We start from the raw sequence: 17,371 nt of genomic DNA, 5'->3' as shown, positions 1-17,371 counted from the left end.
CAACTAGTGTAATCAATGCACCTAATGTCTCTCCTATTCAAACCACACGCTATCTTAGCCGTTTCCGTTACCGACCGAATTGCTTCGATGGTAGAACGGCCTTTACGGAACCCATACTGGTTGCTTAATAAGCCACCAGTACACTCCGTATAGTCCGTCAATCTATTCAGGAATCTGGGAAGTTTCCTTCGTCCAGGCAACATTGGAGGCAGCTTCTGAACATATCTGGAGCGGCAAGAATCGCGTGCTTAAGGACCAGGTTTGGAATACAATTCGGAACTGGTGCCTTATTTAGCTTAAGTTTTCTTGTAACGGCGATAAGCTCATCGTTAGTCACTAGCGGTACCACGTTCACTGACTCGTACGGTGTGGCGGGCCAGTCCGATGAATCATGCTTCGGGAACAAACCTTTAAGGATCCTGGCTAACATCTCCGAGGAATTCTCAGGTGTGCTGTAGGTCCTATCCATCACTATCCTGTATGCATCCCCTCATGGAGTATTATTGGCATTCCTACACAGCTCTTCAAAGCAGGCTCTCTTAAATACTACATTTGATTTCGTGGTTCAGAGCTCTGCTCGCTGTTTGGAACACCGGACGTCTTTCTAGCCTGTCCGCTTCGGTTCTAGAACGTCGCAACCTTCTTTTAGTTCTAAAGCAGGTTCTGCGAAGATCAGCTATCATGGTCGTCCACCAGTGCACCGGTTTGCGGTTGCTGGTTGGCATAGTCCTCCTGAGCATTGTCACGTCACATGTTCTTGTTAGGACATCGGATAACTCATCACCACTAAGGCCTAGAGTCCGATTTTCCCACCGTAGTGATTCTTCCAGCAGTTCTGGGTCGAACTGCGAGGTACGCCATACTAGATCAGCTTTACTGACCCGCATTGTGGTTCTATTGGGGGCAAGGATGTTATCGATCATTTAATAATTGGCGTTCGATCATTTAGTAGTTTGTCAACAACTATCTTTATCACACCATCATTGGGACAAATTAGACTGTTGATGTAGCAACAATAAAATAAAATAACCAACTCATTCCAGAAGCTGAAACTCAAAATGTGTTGTATGGTGGACTTCTATTGCGAAGGCTTTTCTATAACTTTGCCTAATGGTTCGTAGTTAGAATCCAACTAATAACGGTGTTATAGCGCTAGTTGCATTAGACTAAATGATTGGAATTTTGTTATCATTTAGTCTAAGTTACTGAAACTATAGTTATAACTCCGTTACTAGTGAAATTCAAACAACGAACCATAAGACAGAGTTGCAGAAAAAACTTCGCACTAGAATTCCACCATGCAACACATTTTGAAATTCAGCTTCTGGAATGAGTTATTGACAAACTACTAAATGATCGAACGTGAATTACTAAATGATCGATAACATTCTTGGTTGGGGGTATAGCATAAAACGTATTTCTTGATGGTCACACCCTCCATTTAGGCTCCACCGTCTATAACGCGCTGCAGAAGGCCACGCCATTCGATCCTCTGAACGTTGACGTTTGGTCCTCGTTTAGCAGGACTACGTTCAGTACCGCTAGAGACGCTAGCACGATATGACCTCTAGCGTTAGTGAACCGAGAGGCCCAATCCACTGCCCACGCGTTGAAGTCACCTGCTACAACTAATGGTTTAAGATCAGTTAGTCTCGCTACAAGATTATCTAACACCCTAGTACACTGCTCTATGCTCCATCTTGGAGGACAGTAGCAGCTACAATATAAACTCCATTTACCTTTGCTATAACAAAACCCTCATCATCAGAAGATGACACTATCTCCTGGATGGGGTACCTCCGCAAGTCCAGATGGTCATATTCTCGTGTACCGACTGTTGTAGCAGCGCTTGCGCTGCCTTGCAGTGGTTTAGATTAGCTGAGCTACTTGCATGACCGAGCCCGTCTGGATGCCAGACAGGCCTGCCCACCGGATGGGTGTTTGTTGTCTGTGCCAGAACACAGATCAAACACCTTGGTGCGGCCTGGCAGGTGTGAGTCTTGTGACCTTCAGCTCCACACCTCCAACAAAGCCGACTCCGATCAGGACCTTTGCAGTCATATGACTTATGTCCGTAATCGAAGCACTTGAAGCAGGCCTGTGGTTGATGGTTTGCGCTCACCCATCATACCGACCAACCCACCTTCAGCTTGGCCCAGAGGCGTAGCCACGGGGGAGGGGAGGTTGGTCATAACCCCCCCCCCCCCCCCCAAGAGACGAAATTTTTAGAAGAACATTTTTTTTGGAAGAAAAAAAATGTTCAGAAAACCTCCCCAAACCAATTTTCTGGCTACGCCACTGGCTTGGCCTTATACAGTACCTTCTTGGCGTCAGCCACAGGTACCTGGAATGAGGCAACCTGCGTTCCAGCATAACCTTTACGCAACCGAATGGCGGTATCCTGGATTTCAACGCCACACTGATCTCTCAGTGCAGCTACCAGCTCACCGGCTTCGGTAATTTCGTCCAGGCCTCGGCATTGGATCACCTCTACTGGACATAGGGCTCAACTACATCACCCAGTACCTCTTCTGCTAACTTTTTATACGCGCAACTCTTCCACGCAGCATTCTACTTCAGGACGAGGATCATCTCGCCCTTCTGTGTTCTGCGGATGCAATTGACACAATTGGAGCTTTTCGCTCCTTCTTCGCCTTTTTGAGATTCACAACTTCCCTCCAGGGCAGGCCTTCCTCCCGGCGAACTTCGGTAGTCCTCGTAGAAGGAGGAACTGGTTTCCGTCGTTTCTTAGGATCGGCAACCTGCTCAACCTTCTCCTGACGGATCTTAGTAGCCCTTCTCGTAGCTCTTCTCGTGTAATACCGGCTTAGCGCTAGCTCCCTTCAGGTCGGTGGCTATACTGACCTTACTAAGCTTTGGAGTTGCTCCAGTAACAGACGTCTGCGGAGTTCTGCATTCTGGCTTTCTGCCAGCTGCTTTTCTTCTTTAAGGACTCGAATCTTCGACTCGGCTTCCTCCCTGGCCTCCACCGCATAGGTCTCTGCCAACTCTTTCTCCTCGGTAAATTGGCGGATCTTTCGTTCCGCCTCATTACTTGCCTGTAGCAAGCATTGCCACTCCTGCTTTGCCTCTACAACCATGTTGCAGAGGGTCAGCACGGACTTTTTCAGGTGCTTGCTGTACTTCCCACCGTTGTCCAGAAAGGACATGATTACGTCCGCTACGTTTGTAATCACCTCCATTTTCTAGCATCCACTCTCCATCAGATCAATCTATATAATTACGAATGAGATAATGGGAGAGAATATCTATTTAAGTTACAAATATAATGTCTTTTGAGCCAGTTCAACAATATCTTAATGAACGACATGATCATTGTACGGCTAGAAAACTGCTTAAAAAGTTTGTAAATCGGGGATTGAATACTTTCTGGAATTTGATAAAAAAACTTCCGACTCAGTTTCTACGATATAGCATTGGGCAACATGTTCCATGTAAGTCGAAAAAACCTCTTCGGTCGATTTTGAGCGCGTATAACGACAATAGACATCTAAACAGCATAAAAACTGACGTAGTTGCTTAGTTGGCTACATGTTCGCCTTACAAGAGAAAGGTCATGGGTTCGATTCCCAGCCCCTCCACCAAACCATCGTCAGTAGCCGGATCCGCAGCCCATACGGGTGGCGTTTGGGGTACGCGTCTTACCGTCACCGTCACGGCTGCCTGATGGATGACGACTGACAAATTGTTCTCCTCGGAGGCATTCCTCCAACGTTACCCGAATAAATGCAACCGAACAATGCAACGACAATATGATACACACGACATGGACAAACGGACACAATGGACTGGCAACGACAACAATAATGAATAATGGAAATCTTAAAATAGATTTTGTGTGGATTCTGTACAGCAGAATGCCACAGTAGATCTCGGAACAGTAGCGGTTAAGAAACACAGAGTCCTACCAAATAAAAGAAAGGAATAAAAAAAAATGTTAGTTAGCATTACACCTCTCTTGCTATTCAGAAGCCTGGAAAACCCGTCTGATCACAATTCATACCGACTGATCGCCATGCTATCATGCATGGATGTGGTTCAGAGGTGAGGATTTAAGTCGAGGGTTCATTCGCGTGATGTCGAGGCTTTTGTCCAATCACTACTCACTAAACGCACATCTCTTCAGAATAAACCTTGTCGATAGCAACTTATTTAGGTGTGGAGCCGGTAACGATGACATCGATCACGTAGTTCGATACTGTTCGGAAAATAACACATCAAGAGAGCAATTATTGGAAACCTCTGTGGCCCGAGGTAAACAACCCTTCAGGGAAATTCGAGATGTTTTTGGAGATCGTGAAGAAATCTATATGCAAACTATCTATAGTTTCCTTTGCGTTTCTGACATCTAAGTCTAATGCTTTATTTTTGTCTTCTTCTTCCAAAGTTTTTTTTGTTCTGTCTCTGCTTTCATGTGAATTGTGGCTTCGTAAAGTGTTATACATGCCTGAGCCTATCAAATAAATCAATTGGAAAAAAAAATTTGGCCTCTCTGACTATTTATGAACGTAATTCCCTCTGATTCAGTTGCAACAGCGTCTTCTTGGACGATAGGTGCAGAGGTTTCTACTCTACTCAAAGTCCCGCCAGTAAAACTGCCTAAAAAGATATGCACTACTGTTCATTCCATGCGATGCGGTGCAAAAAAAGAGTTAAGTATGACAAAGAATTAGATATATTATTTATTAACACAATAATTTAAATTTGTTCCATGTAACATACTTTTGATTATCGACAATTGATATTAAGGCACGTAACTTTGAAAAGATGGAGGAATCATACACAAGACTGAAGAGAGAAGCTAAGCGGATTTGACCAGTCGAAGACGAAGTACATGATGATAAGGGAGTCAGGAGAGGACAACGTAAGCCACTCACCACGAGTTTGTAATCGAGGTCATTGAAGAATTCGTGTAGCTTACTGGTGACTTTCAAAAACTTTACCAGGAGATAAATTCGGCGACGCATCGTGGCAGGAAATCGAACATTTTTTGGTGTCCGCACGACGCTCCGATGGAATATAGTTCTCCGCCGTACCAAACTATCCCATTAGTAGTCCTCTACGGACACGAGACCAGGAGGATGCTCGCGGAGGATTATTAGATAGAAAATAAATAAACAACCCTTGATGGTCTTAGAGCACTACAGTTTTCAACGCAAAGCATATCCGTGTTCAATACACAAAATTGTACTTTATTACCGTAATTTCAATTCAAGTATTTGCAACCATACAAAATAACAACAAGCGCTGCTACGTTTAATCCATTCCAGGGGGAGCCGGTTCCGGGCGTTCTACGTCCTTTTCCTGTTTGATTATCACAGGCATATGGGTAGTCGTTGGAATTTCTTCGTTGAAGTTGGCCTATTAAAAAAAAAAAAGGATTTTCACTCATTGATCATGATTCTAACAAACGATACTTACAACAACTTGTAGCTCCGTTCTCTCGGATGGCGTGTGAGGAGAAATACCCAATAAAACATCCATGCGATCTTGCGAAACGTGGCCAATTTGATGTTCCATAATTTCTCGGGCATGCTCCAGCATCGGTTCCCTGAATTCTGGGCAAATATTCAAAGCATCTTGCAGCTGTACCGTGGGGAGCTGAATCAAAATGCCCAAACTCTGAGGTGTCAACCGTTGGGCACACTTGAGGAAACCGTCCCAGACAACCTTTTGTTTCCAGACTTGTTTCATGATGAGACGTTGCAGCAGATTTGTGACGAATCCTGCCAATCTTGGGTGTAGCGTCAGCGATTGAATTACGGTTCGCATGAGCAACGTCGGCAGAGGTATGATCTCTACTAGCTGCAGAATTACGCTGCCCAGGATGTCGTGGGTGTAGGTTTCCTTTTCCGCCAAACAAAGGGATGTAGCTTTGACAACCCATTTCAGTTCGACTTTGCTGGTATCGATAGTGTGTAGAGCCACAAGCAGTTCCGTAGGAGTGATAGGGAGATCAGCACTACTGTACTCGGAACCGACGCCCAGTAATCGATTGAACACCTCCTTCACAACTACCGGATTCAATTTGATAAGTTTAGGTAGGGCGGCCAAAATTTCCTTCTTGGTAAGACCGTTAATAACTGGGATTAACAGACGAACGTCAGATACCTTAGTCTGGTGCAAGGTACGAACTCGGTTGACAAGTTCCTGTGTGGGAAGTGCTGTAATGTACAGAAAATAGTATATTTTTCAAAATGATGCGAAGAACTGTCTACACCAGAACCGCGACTTGGAAAATTAAAACACATCGCGTGAACTGCCAAAATATATTTAAAAAAAAACAACTTACATTTTTCCGTTAGAATGTAAATAATCCTAGTGATAATGGTTTCCGATCCCTTCGGGCAGTTTTCGATCAGTTTGAGCAGTTCCTCGCTCTCGGCACCAATTTTGCGAACCGGTGCCTCGATTGCTCTCAGCATCGCACGTTTCATGTCGGATGTGGCTTTGGTGTAAACATCCGACAATCTATGAATCATTTCCTGATTGTACACCAGAATCTCCAAGAACAGACCCAAGCAGGTTTTCGCCAGCTCGTCGGTCCATACTCTTGGCATCTCCGCACGGCCCAGTTCAAAGGCGAACACATCTTCCGGTGGGTTTTCGTGTTCCAAATATCCGAGCCACTGCAGTGATCGTGCCTCCATTTCGTCGGTTAAGATTCGATGCAACGAATAAATGTGCAATAAATAATGGATGGCTTTTTCGCGGATTATGCTATTTTCATAGACGGAGTATTTGAAGAGAATATCCAGATATACTTTTTCCTTGGGTGGCCTTCTGATGAGCAGATCTTTCGCTATTTGCATACCGCAGTCTGCTAGTTCTTCCAGTTGACACATGTGATTCAACAAACTGATTATCTCATCTGGAAGCAACGGAGCTTCCAAATAAATGCTTTTCAACAATGAATCTTTCTCTCGCAAATCCTGTCGCTCCATGATGTTGGTCAACAGGTTCAGCATTAACTGTGTATACGGAAAATCGGGTTTCATTTCTGACTTGACATATGTATGACGAGTGTAGCCCTGCAGCAAACTGTACTCTTCGAAAATCCACGAAAAAGCCAAATCCATCCGCTTCTTGATATCCTCGTAGATGAACTGTAGAATGACATCCCTTACCGAAGGCATGAAACAAGATCCGAACACGGTTATAATGCGTCTCCGTTTGAATGCTGCTCCACCACTGAGGGCTTGCTTCTCCGCTTTGAGTATTCTGCTCACAGCATCGAGCAGGAACTTGTGCTTCATATTCGTGGTCTGCGGCTTGGTAATGTCCTGCAGACCGAAGGCCTTAACTCTTTGCTTAAGTTTCGGTTCACCTCCTTTGACACGCTCCAACGTTTCTCGAAGCTTTCTGGTGTTTTCGGCTCGCTTTCGTTCTTCTTCCGGCAGTCTATCGAGCTCTGCATCATCCAAATCGGGGTCCTCATCGGCTAAGCTTTCCATATCCAACTCTCGACGTCGACCTGGGAAACAAGAAAAATGATAGTAAGTAGGTAAATCTACAATTCAAACCAATCAGCCTTGCCTTGCAAAATACTAAAGTTCGATACCAACTTCGCCATAGTTTGTAATTCGTTGAAAATAACCAATTTTGATGTTAATTTACAATGTTGTGAAAACTCATATGTGAATATGTACGTTATGTGGAAGATATTGATTTGGAAAATGTATTGGAGGTAACCACTTTCCCTTCGATGGGACTCGAACCCATGACCCTACAGTACGCTAGACTGGTGCTTTAACCAACTAAGCTACGAAGGACCTCCGTCGGCCTTCGCAACCTAGCGGCTACTGCACGAGTTCGAGATTCCCAAATTGGACGCATAGTCAAATCACTCGCAATCCATTTCTCAAGCCAATACTTCCACATGTGTATTGTACACGTCCACATTAGAGGAGCGTGAGTATTTAGAATGTCTGGCGGCTATACACATTCTTCATCAGCAACGGTACTGATCAAGTGAGGTTGTGTAAGCTGTTTGCCAGTCGGTCGTCAAGCTCAGACCCGACCGCATTGCGTAGGCAAGAGCACGCAACTCAAGTTCAGTTCAATCAAAGGTAATTGCCTATTTCCGGGGATTAAACCACCCGACTTGGACGTTAATTTACAATGTTGTGAAAACTCATATGTGAATATGTACGTTATGTGGAAGATATTGATTTGGAAAATGTGGTGGAGAGAGTGGAGAAAGTACTACTTGCTGAGTTTTACAACCACAAAACAAGAACCAACGTTCGCATACAAACATTTGCCCTGGAATGATGTGTTGGTTGAGGAAAGAGATCTGCCATCACAAAGAATCGTCTACGTGCACCCTGGACCGGCCAACCTGGTACGAGCTGTCGATGTGAGAATCGGAGAATCAATCTACCGAAACCAAACTTTCCATTTAGCCAATCGAGGACAACTGCAACAGGGATTGCAGTGCTTCAAAGAAATTTTGTCATTTTGTGCAGCCACCAACCCATCCCAGGTAACATTATAATTTTTATAACGCTCACCATACGCGGTGCGCCTCGAGTGCTCCACGTGCTCCTACGTGATGTTTCTAGAATGCGTAACGGACAGGTATAAATAAGCGCGTCACGCGGTCGTGGAAGTATAAATTTCAATTCTCGCGCTTAGTTTCATAGGGGCGTAACTGTATTGATCGATTTCTCTTAATCGATTTTATATTTTGTTAATAACTCAATTGTTTCAAAAGCTACAACCGTGATTATTGATTCCGGTGCAAGATGTAATCATCCTTTATCACACCAAACCATTAAATCATCGACAAACTAGCGCAATTCGGTACAATAATAATAAGAAAACATCGACAAAGAGAAATCGATCAATGCAGTTACGCCCCTATGAAACTAAGCGCGAGAATTCTACCTGACCTGGCTAAAGGTCCGTGTGTAGAGGTTCTAAATAGCCCGGCAAACGGCCAATATAGTGTGTAACAGAACAGTGTCAAGTGCTGGCAAAGGCTCTGGAAAAAATAGTAAATATTAGGTATTTGCTCCCTTCTTTCTTGCGAGAAGGAGGCATTGAGGCAACCCGATGCCTCAACACACAATATGAGGAGAAGGTAGCTTTGTTTCAAAATGTTTATTTTTTGTGGAGAATCGCTTTGTTTCAAAATGTTTATTTTTTGTGGAGAATCGAATTCATTTAAATCTAATGTAAACTCAATGATCGTTCGCCTCACATAATTATGTCGGTTTAGGGATTTATTAAACAAAAGAACACATTATTGAACAACTGGTAATATGAGTAAAATTAAACCTGCAAAATGGTATTAGCCGCGAAATAGTTCACCATGAAAAGGTGCTAACCATGGAATGGTATACTGTCAAAAATACAAACCGCGGAATGTTGTACACTCAACCTCCTTTTTACGGCACTTTTTTAAACGTCACTTCGTTTAACGGCCCCTCCTTTTACGGCACGTAACTAAAAAAGAATTTCAAGCAATATTGTTGTAACCTATTAGAAGGCACTTTAAGAAAACCCAAAGAAAACTAAGTAGCTGTTTAGCATCTTTAACATTTGCTTACAACAAGTGTTCCGTTCCAGGTCATCCAAGAATTCCCTGGAGTCTACCAATTTGCTTGTAACTCTTTTTTATGTCTTTATGTCTAGTAAAGACTTTCAGCCCTAGGCTGGCTCGTCTCTGGATATTATCTCTTTCAGGCCCACGGGGTCGTATATGACCCCAACAGAAAAATTGATGTATAAAATCGCACGATGGATAGAAGTGAACACTCTCTTCAGCAAAATTGCTTGAAATTAACTCACATATATGGAAAGAAAATAAGGCATGGGCGATCAAGGCCCTACGACAACCTAGAACGTCATGAACACGGTGAAGTTCCGTGTTACGTTGTAGGTTGTAGGATTGCCAGCGGATTGAATGGTTCAAAATAAGATTTTTTATTCAAACGTATCCGTAGAGTTACTGTGATGTGCAAAAAAAACTAAGTTTTAAATTCCTTGGATGTCGTATAGGCCATCCAAACATTCCTTGAGTTTAGGACTTGAAATCTACAGCTGCAAGAAAATCGTTTTTCAGTACTAAATGCTTCAATATACATTCAATTATATCCATTACACGGGAGGACAAAGAATATCGTAGAATAGTTTTTAGATATCCTGGGTAATCCAAACTGTGCTTTTTGGAACTCAAAGCTCAAATATTCGTTCAATTTTATCCATTACACCTCTCGGGAGGTCAACGGATATGGTAAGATAGTTATAAGATATTCTGGGCAATCAAACTGTGGCTGTAGATCGCAAGTTCTGAACTCAAGGACAGTTTGGATAACCCAGGATGTCTCAAAACCAACTTACCATGTCTCCTGGTCTCCTGGAATTTGTTACGGACATGCTTGAATACATATTCAAGTTTTTCGTGACGAGAAAAGCTACCCAAGTAACCATTAAGCAGTTAAATTTCGGTTCTATAGTCGCATTAAAAACCTGGCCAACAGTGCTAGTAAGACTTAAATTACACATAAGTGCTGCTCAAAAGCCGCTTTTGGCGAATTATTTGGCTGATATAGTGCTTGCCCCTACCTATTTTTCCACGCCTATGCCAACAAAATGTCAAAATATTTAGACGAGTTGAAACGAAACGAAAAAATATGAAACGAAAAATATTTATTTATATCTTGATGTGTTCTTTCTTTTTTCTTCCCATTGAGGACTTGATGATTATTTTGCTATTTATGTTTAACTCCGGGCTTGAACGCCTGAACACTTGGTGGAAGGAATTGGTTCAAGTACCGCTGAGTTTGCCATCTGATCCATCTCCAAATTGAGTGGATGTATTGCTGGCAAGTGATAAAAACAGATGGTTTCCATCTGCCTTCATCCCAAGAGCGGGGAATTATAGAAAATAAATGTGAAAACATGCTGAGTCCGTGAATACTTTTTATGTTCGCTCATAAAAAAGGTTCCTTTTGACTAATAAATATAGCTACAGAATAAATAAATATGAAACAATTAGCCGGCATTTTCCATGCAGTATGATTTAGTTTCCTATATGTACAAATTTCAATCATTATTACTGCAAAGCATACATGGTAGGCTTTAAAAATAATTATCGTGCACCCACCGGAACATCTCACCGTTCCCCTTAGAACCACCCCCCCCTATACTATCAGTTCCAAATGCGAGTAAAAGAGACAAGTTGTAAAACGCAAGGTTATTGTTATTGATTTCACCCAAACGTCATAGATGATAGCTCTATATTGGTTTTGATAGTTCCCTTACTCGGCTTGTATCAACAGGGCTGATCAGCTTTCCATCAAAGCGTTATATACCGATATATAGCTTCTTTTACTGCCTGAAGTGTATACTGCCAATAAGCATTTGAAAAACACATATAAAGCTTATAAGCACTGAAAAGCTGCTATACGGGTTAAATAATGCTTATTACAGTGCTTAATGGTTAGCTGGGTAGTGTCGTAGCTATAGATCGCAAGTTCAAAACTTAAGGACAGTTTGGATGACCCAGGATATCCCAAAACAATCCAACCATGTTTTCTGATCTTCATGAATATATTATGAATATAGTTGAATACTTATCCAGGCTTGGAGCGAATATACATATCCAAGCTTGAAGCATTGAAAAAAGCTAAAGTGGGAGCTGTAATCGCAAGTTATGATCTCAAGTAGAGGTATGCGCCACCGCCGCCGACATTTTTGCATCAGTGCGCCGCCGTTTAAAATATGTCACGTCGCTGATTTATAATTTTCCACGCCGATTCAAATTTGAAGAAGTCCGAAGAATTATCAGTGTAAAATCCGGAGATTCAGTGGAATTTCCGTATTTTTTTTTTATTTATCCATATAACATCATGTTGAAACTCCAGATATTTTTTTCGTGAAGATACCAATGATTTTCTTAAAAATTCCGTACAATTTCTTGTTGAAATTTTGAAAAACTCTCCGTCAAAACTAAGAAAAAACTCGTACCAAGCATTTCCCATTGAAATCCGAAGAATTTTTCGTTGAGATTCATTTTTTGTACGGAAAAGGATCCTTCGGCAGAAGGCTATTTGGCCGAAGACCACAAGGCTGATAGTTGTTTGGTCGAATATGTCGTTTGACCGAACAGACCATTCGGTGAAAGACTATCTAGCGCTAGACTAAAGTTATTTGGCCTTTGTCATTTGGTAGAAAAGTTCATATGGCTGAAAAAATCGGTTGACCAAATAGCTCAATTGGCCGAATGGACATTCGGCCGAAAGTGTCGTTCAGCTGAATTGGTCATTTTGATTATTTTCAAGACATTAGCGGAAGAATATTTTGAATTTCGCCGGAAAAAATCTGATCAACTTCCCCAGAAAATTCCTAAAAAAAATTATTGAAAAATATTATCAAATTTTCCACGGTAAGGTACCCCGGGGCAAGTGGGACCTAAAAAACGCTAGTTCAGCAAAATTGTTTACTCATACTTAGAAAACAGGATATTTCAGGACATCAACCACGGATACATAATTATATGCTTCCGTTGTTGAAGTGTAGACGTGTTGTCAGCCATTCATTCAGTAACAAAAAAAAATCGGTGGCATAAATAAATTTACCTGTGGGACCCACTTACCCCTTCAAACGGGGCAAGTGGGACCTATTCTGCTTTATACTGTTGAACGAAACTAATTTGAAGAATGTAGATATAATGTTTATGTAATTTCTGAGTCGTAGTATTTCAGATCATGAATGGAGGTTTATTGCTGGTCAGACTTGTGTTTTTGCAAACAGAAAGGGATTACAATGTTACCCGTAACGCTGGGTAGACACCTTTACGTGGTGTGTTACGGGGTAAGATCTACCAAGCTACAGGCAAATCCTGACCCAACGAATACCTTCCTTATTATCCAACTCCGTGGTACTTATAAGGGTGTCGCTAAGTCGGTGGCCACATCAACACTTCCTTCCTCTCCCTAGTTACGGTGAAGATGGGCGTGGCCAGGAGTAGTAATCCTCATGCTTTTGTTATTCTTGTTAAAGACTGGAATCAAGGACCTCTCTACTTCTAGATAAGGACCTCAAAAGTAAAACATGAGTATCACTAGTTTCCAATCTACGAATTACACCGTAACAATGCTAATGCTAATGCTACAGAAAGGGATTACAATGTTAGCAGATATAAAAACAAGAAAACAGCGGGTTAACAGTTTGATTGGCTGTTGCTTGGCTTTCCATTAGCTTACTTTCTTACCAAATGTATTAGATGGAATGGATAAGCAAATCTTTGCACTGTAAACGGAAAATTTCGCATAGTTATAACCATTGTTCTTTTCCATGAGGTAGATAATTTTCAGAAAGTAAACTACACATTTGGTAAACCAACTGTACACTACTACACTACACTACTATGTACAAGTGGTACATGTTACATTGAGTAAATTTTACAGGAGACGCATTTTTCCGAAAACTTCGAAAATAAAATTCAAATTAGCAATTTTCTGCATCTCAACTGTACCAATGTGTCATGACTGATGTACCTAAAGGTAGTAATGAGAAATATGCGAAGTTTCTTGACAAATTTCAAGTTTGTTGGAACAAAATGCACATGTACCACTATTAATGGGAGCAAAATGCAACAGAAACCTAAAATCGTTGCCAGTAAAAGTGGTACATGTACATTTTTAAAATTATTTTAAACGGCAGTAAACCATCTTGAAATTCAAAATAGGGGTAAAATCTATTGCGGAAACATCTATGTTGTACAATTTTCTTTTCAATAAGCTGTTTTTAGGGGGTATAACTGCACATGTACCACTTTTCCTGGCAACGAAATTGCCATTGTGATATATACCATAAATTAAAAAGTGCATATCTCCAGATTTAGTTGTCAAAAATCACTTTTTCGTCATTCCTTTACCAAACCTTTGCTCCCAGAAGCAGTTGGTGTAAGAAACACAAAATCGATAAAAATGGTTTATGAACCACTTTCGCTGGCACCGGTTCAACGGTAACAACGAAACCAACGATATCAACTGCATTTGATTCAGATCCATATGATATATGAATGTCAAAGTATTTTTTCCCTAGACAACAATCTAAAAACAGGTTAAATGGCTCTATCGAAAATTTTGTTCAAAGATGTTCCACTTGCCCATGCATGTTAAAACTCAAGGGCAAATGAAAACAGCAGATTATTGTATTAATCAAAGCTCACAATTATTTAATTGCTTAAAATATTTACTTAGCACATCAATGAATTAAATTGAATTAAAATAAAAGTAATAGTCATGATTAAACAATACCATTAATATGGTGTCGCAAATGGTTTTGATTCCAAATATTTTTGTGTCAGGCGAATGATAGTTGATAGTTCTGCTTCATCTTTCTAGAAGATCGTTACCATTAAAAACGTTCACCGATTAGTCGGCAGCCATAGTACCCACTTACCCCGTATTTTCACTTGCCCCGGGGTACCTTAACTACTTTTTTTAAACTTTACACACGACGGCTATTCAGCTATGGCAACCCCATTCGGCGACTTATTAAGGGTCAATTTCTTCACCTCCGCTTAGTGCTTAAACCAGGTTTAAACATATGGGTAAGCACCGCTTACGAGTTAAGCGGAGGTGAAGAAAACGGCCCTAAGTCTAATAGCGCAGACCCTCACTCATACCGCCACAGGCGGTATTTCATCTGTATCGTGGATTTGCGTTTAAACAATTGTGTTTACAAAACCCTTCAAATCTTAATGCACTTAATGCACTCAAGAAGGAAAATGCTTCAGATACCATATATGCCCGAAAAACTGATTGCTTGAGGTGTGAAGTGTGGGAAACTTTTTAAATGTAAGAGCAAAATGCTTTGTGGGGATTGATGGAAATTAAAAGCCTATGTTTAAGAAGGCTATACAAAAATTATTCTTGGCATAATGTTGAAGCTTAAATAATGAAAAATTGATGTCTGAAAATAAACACATTAAAAGTATCAAATCACTATAGAATTTAGGTGTGAGTGAACTATTGTTGTCTAACGGGTAAAGCCCCTCCATACACAGATTGCGTCATGTAATGAGTCATGTAGTCTTGATGCTGAGAAAAAAGTATTTTTTGGTTTTACGTTTTCCTTAATGCATCTCATTCTGCAATTCACTTCTTTCGTTTTAATTAAAAATGTCTAAAATATAAAAATAGGTATTAATCCAAACAATAATTGAACTAGTCATTGCAATTTATCGCATCATTCGATCATTTGAGCAAAGATACTTATGATATGCTGGGATATCGATCTTAGTTATCTATCTGCTCAGTAAACAAAGTGCAATGTTCGCCATGAAGAAAAGTTTTTTCACTGCTTTTGTTGTAGCAACGCCCTCGCAACGTGAGCAAACCCCGAACCGCGCTGGCTATCAGGATCATCATCAAATGCTCAAATGATAATATCTTTCCAGAGAGCTCTTTGATTAGGGATAATATCTTCGCACAAGCAAAGATGATATCATGTGCTCAGATGATATTGCAATGCCAAATAATTTACCTTTGCATGCGAAAATGTGTGACAGATTTCCAAACCAATAGAATTTCGCGGCTACTATGATGCTGTTATAACATATGTACAGTGGGTCCAAAAAGTATTCGTCTAGCTGCATATTTTTTAGAAAGATGTAAAACTTAGGCGTGATAGAAATGAAATCAAAAAACTTTCTTCTAAATTTGGTAGAAAACTTATCAACACATGATTATTATTCAAAAACAAATAGAAATTTCAATTACTTTTTCTGGTATGTAGAGAATATCTAAATTTCGTCAATTTCGCTTGCTCAAAAAGTATTCGTCTATTCAGAAAATATTCGAGTGAAACACGAATATAATAGTTTTATTCGCATGTAATTACACTAGCTCACTCTAGTCATGTCTAGCAACATTTTGTCAATACTCAATGACAGATCAAATAATGTTTTTGTTTGTTTGAACTTGGCGCGGAAAACAGAAGCACCATGGGTGGGAAAAGTAAAAAGATGAGTCCCAATGAAAAAAAAACTTATTCTACGCCTGCATAATTAGTGCAAGTTGACTTATGACTTTGCATGAAGTGTGGGTAGACCAAGGGTAGCAAGAATTCAACCATTTAATTGGGGATTGGTCGCATCAGCGCCACAAAAATCTATCAAAACAAATAACAGAGTGCTCATCAGCGATGGTAAACTGATAACGATGAGCGATTTATTGTACGGAAAATAAAAAAATCCTTAAAAACGAGTTCACCCATATAGGCAAGTGAGTTGGAGAGAAGAAGTGCTCAGATATGAACCAATACGAACAGAAATACTTGTGAAAAGTATGGGTATAATGGGCGAGTATCACGGAAGAAAATTCAAGTGAGCCATCAAATTATCAAAAACAGCTCGATTTCAGCTAAAAATATCGCTGGAAGAAGGATGACTTTCGGAATCAAGTCATGTTATCTGACGAAATCAAGTACATCATATTTGGATCAAATGGCCGATGTATGGTATGGCGGAAAAGGAATATTGAGATACAGCCGCAGAATCTCTTTTGAGCAGTAAAGCACGATGGTGGCTCCGTCATGGTCTCTGAGGTGCTTGAGCGCAACCGGTGTGGGAAAATTTCACATTATTGAAGGAATTATGTATCACAAAATGTTCATCCGCATTTTGAAAGAAAATTTGAACTCCATTGCTGAGAAATTAGGCTTACGGGGAACATACATCTTACGGGGCGATAATTACCTCGAGCACACAGCCAAAAGTACTAAGCTGTAGCTACTCTATAATACCCCAATAAACTCAAAACGTCTCTTCAGTGCCAAGATATGAATCCAATTTAACTCCATTTGAAGGTTCGGAACGACAAACTTTTCGTGAAATTCGTGAAAGTCATATTTCCAACAACAACGAATTTACAATGTTATGAAAACTCATATGTGAATATGTACGTTATGTGGAAGATATTGATTTGGAAAATGTATTGGAGGTAACCACTTTCCCTTCGATGGGACTCGAACCCATGACCCTACCGTCATGGGTTCGAGTCCCCTCGAAGGGAAAGTGGTTACCTCCAATACATTTTCCAAATCAATATCTTCCACATAACGTACATATTCACATATGAGTTTTCATAACATTGTAAATTAACGTCCAAGTCGGGTGGTTTAATCCCCGGAAATAGGCAATTACCTTTGATTGAACTGAACAACGAATTGAAATTAGTGTTGAAAGAAGAATGGAAGAATATTCCGTCCCCCGTTACGGCTAATTTGGTCAGTTCCATGCCACAAGAACTACAGCCCGTCATAGAAACACAGGGGAATCCAACGAAATATTGAATTCCATTTTACAACTCCTGTTTTCGTTTCAAAAGCG

General features: G+C 40.8%; 1 pseudogene; it reads right to left on the bottom strand.

Annotated features, from left to right (window-relative positions):
- Positions 1-5,186: 5,186 nt before the first annotated feature.
- The window catches only part of LOC134204126 (symplekin-like), a 54,367-nt pseudogene continuing 42,182 nt past the window's right edge, over positions 5,187-17,371 (bottom strand).

Source organism: Armigeres subalbatus, unplaced genomic scaffold, assembly GCF_024139115.2.
Source record: "Armigeres subalbatus isolate Guangzhou_Male unplaced genomic scaffold, GZ_Asu_2 Contig41, whole genome shotgun sequence".
In the NCBI taxonomy this organism is placed as follows: domain Eukaryota; kingdom Metazoa; phylum Arthropoda; class Insecta; order Diptera; family Culicidae; genus Armigeres; species Armigeres subalbatus.
Note: the sequence above shows the minus strand (reverse complement) of the source record. Positions and strands in the feature narration are given on the sequence as shown.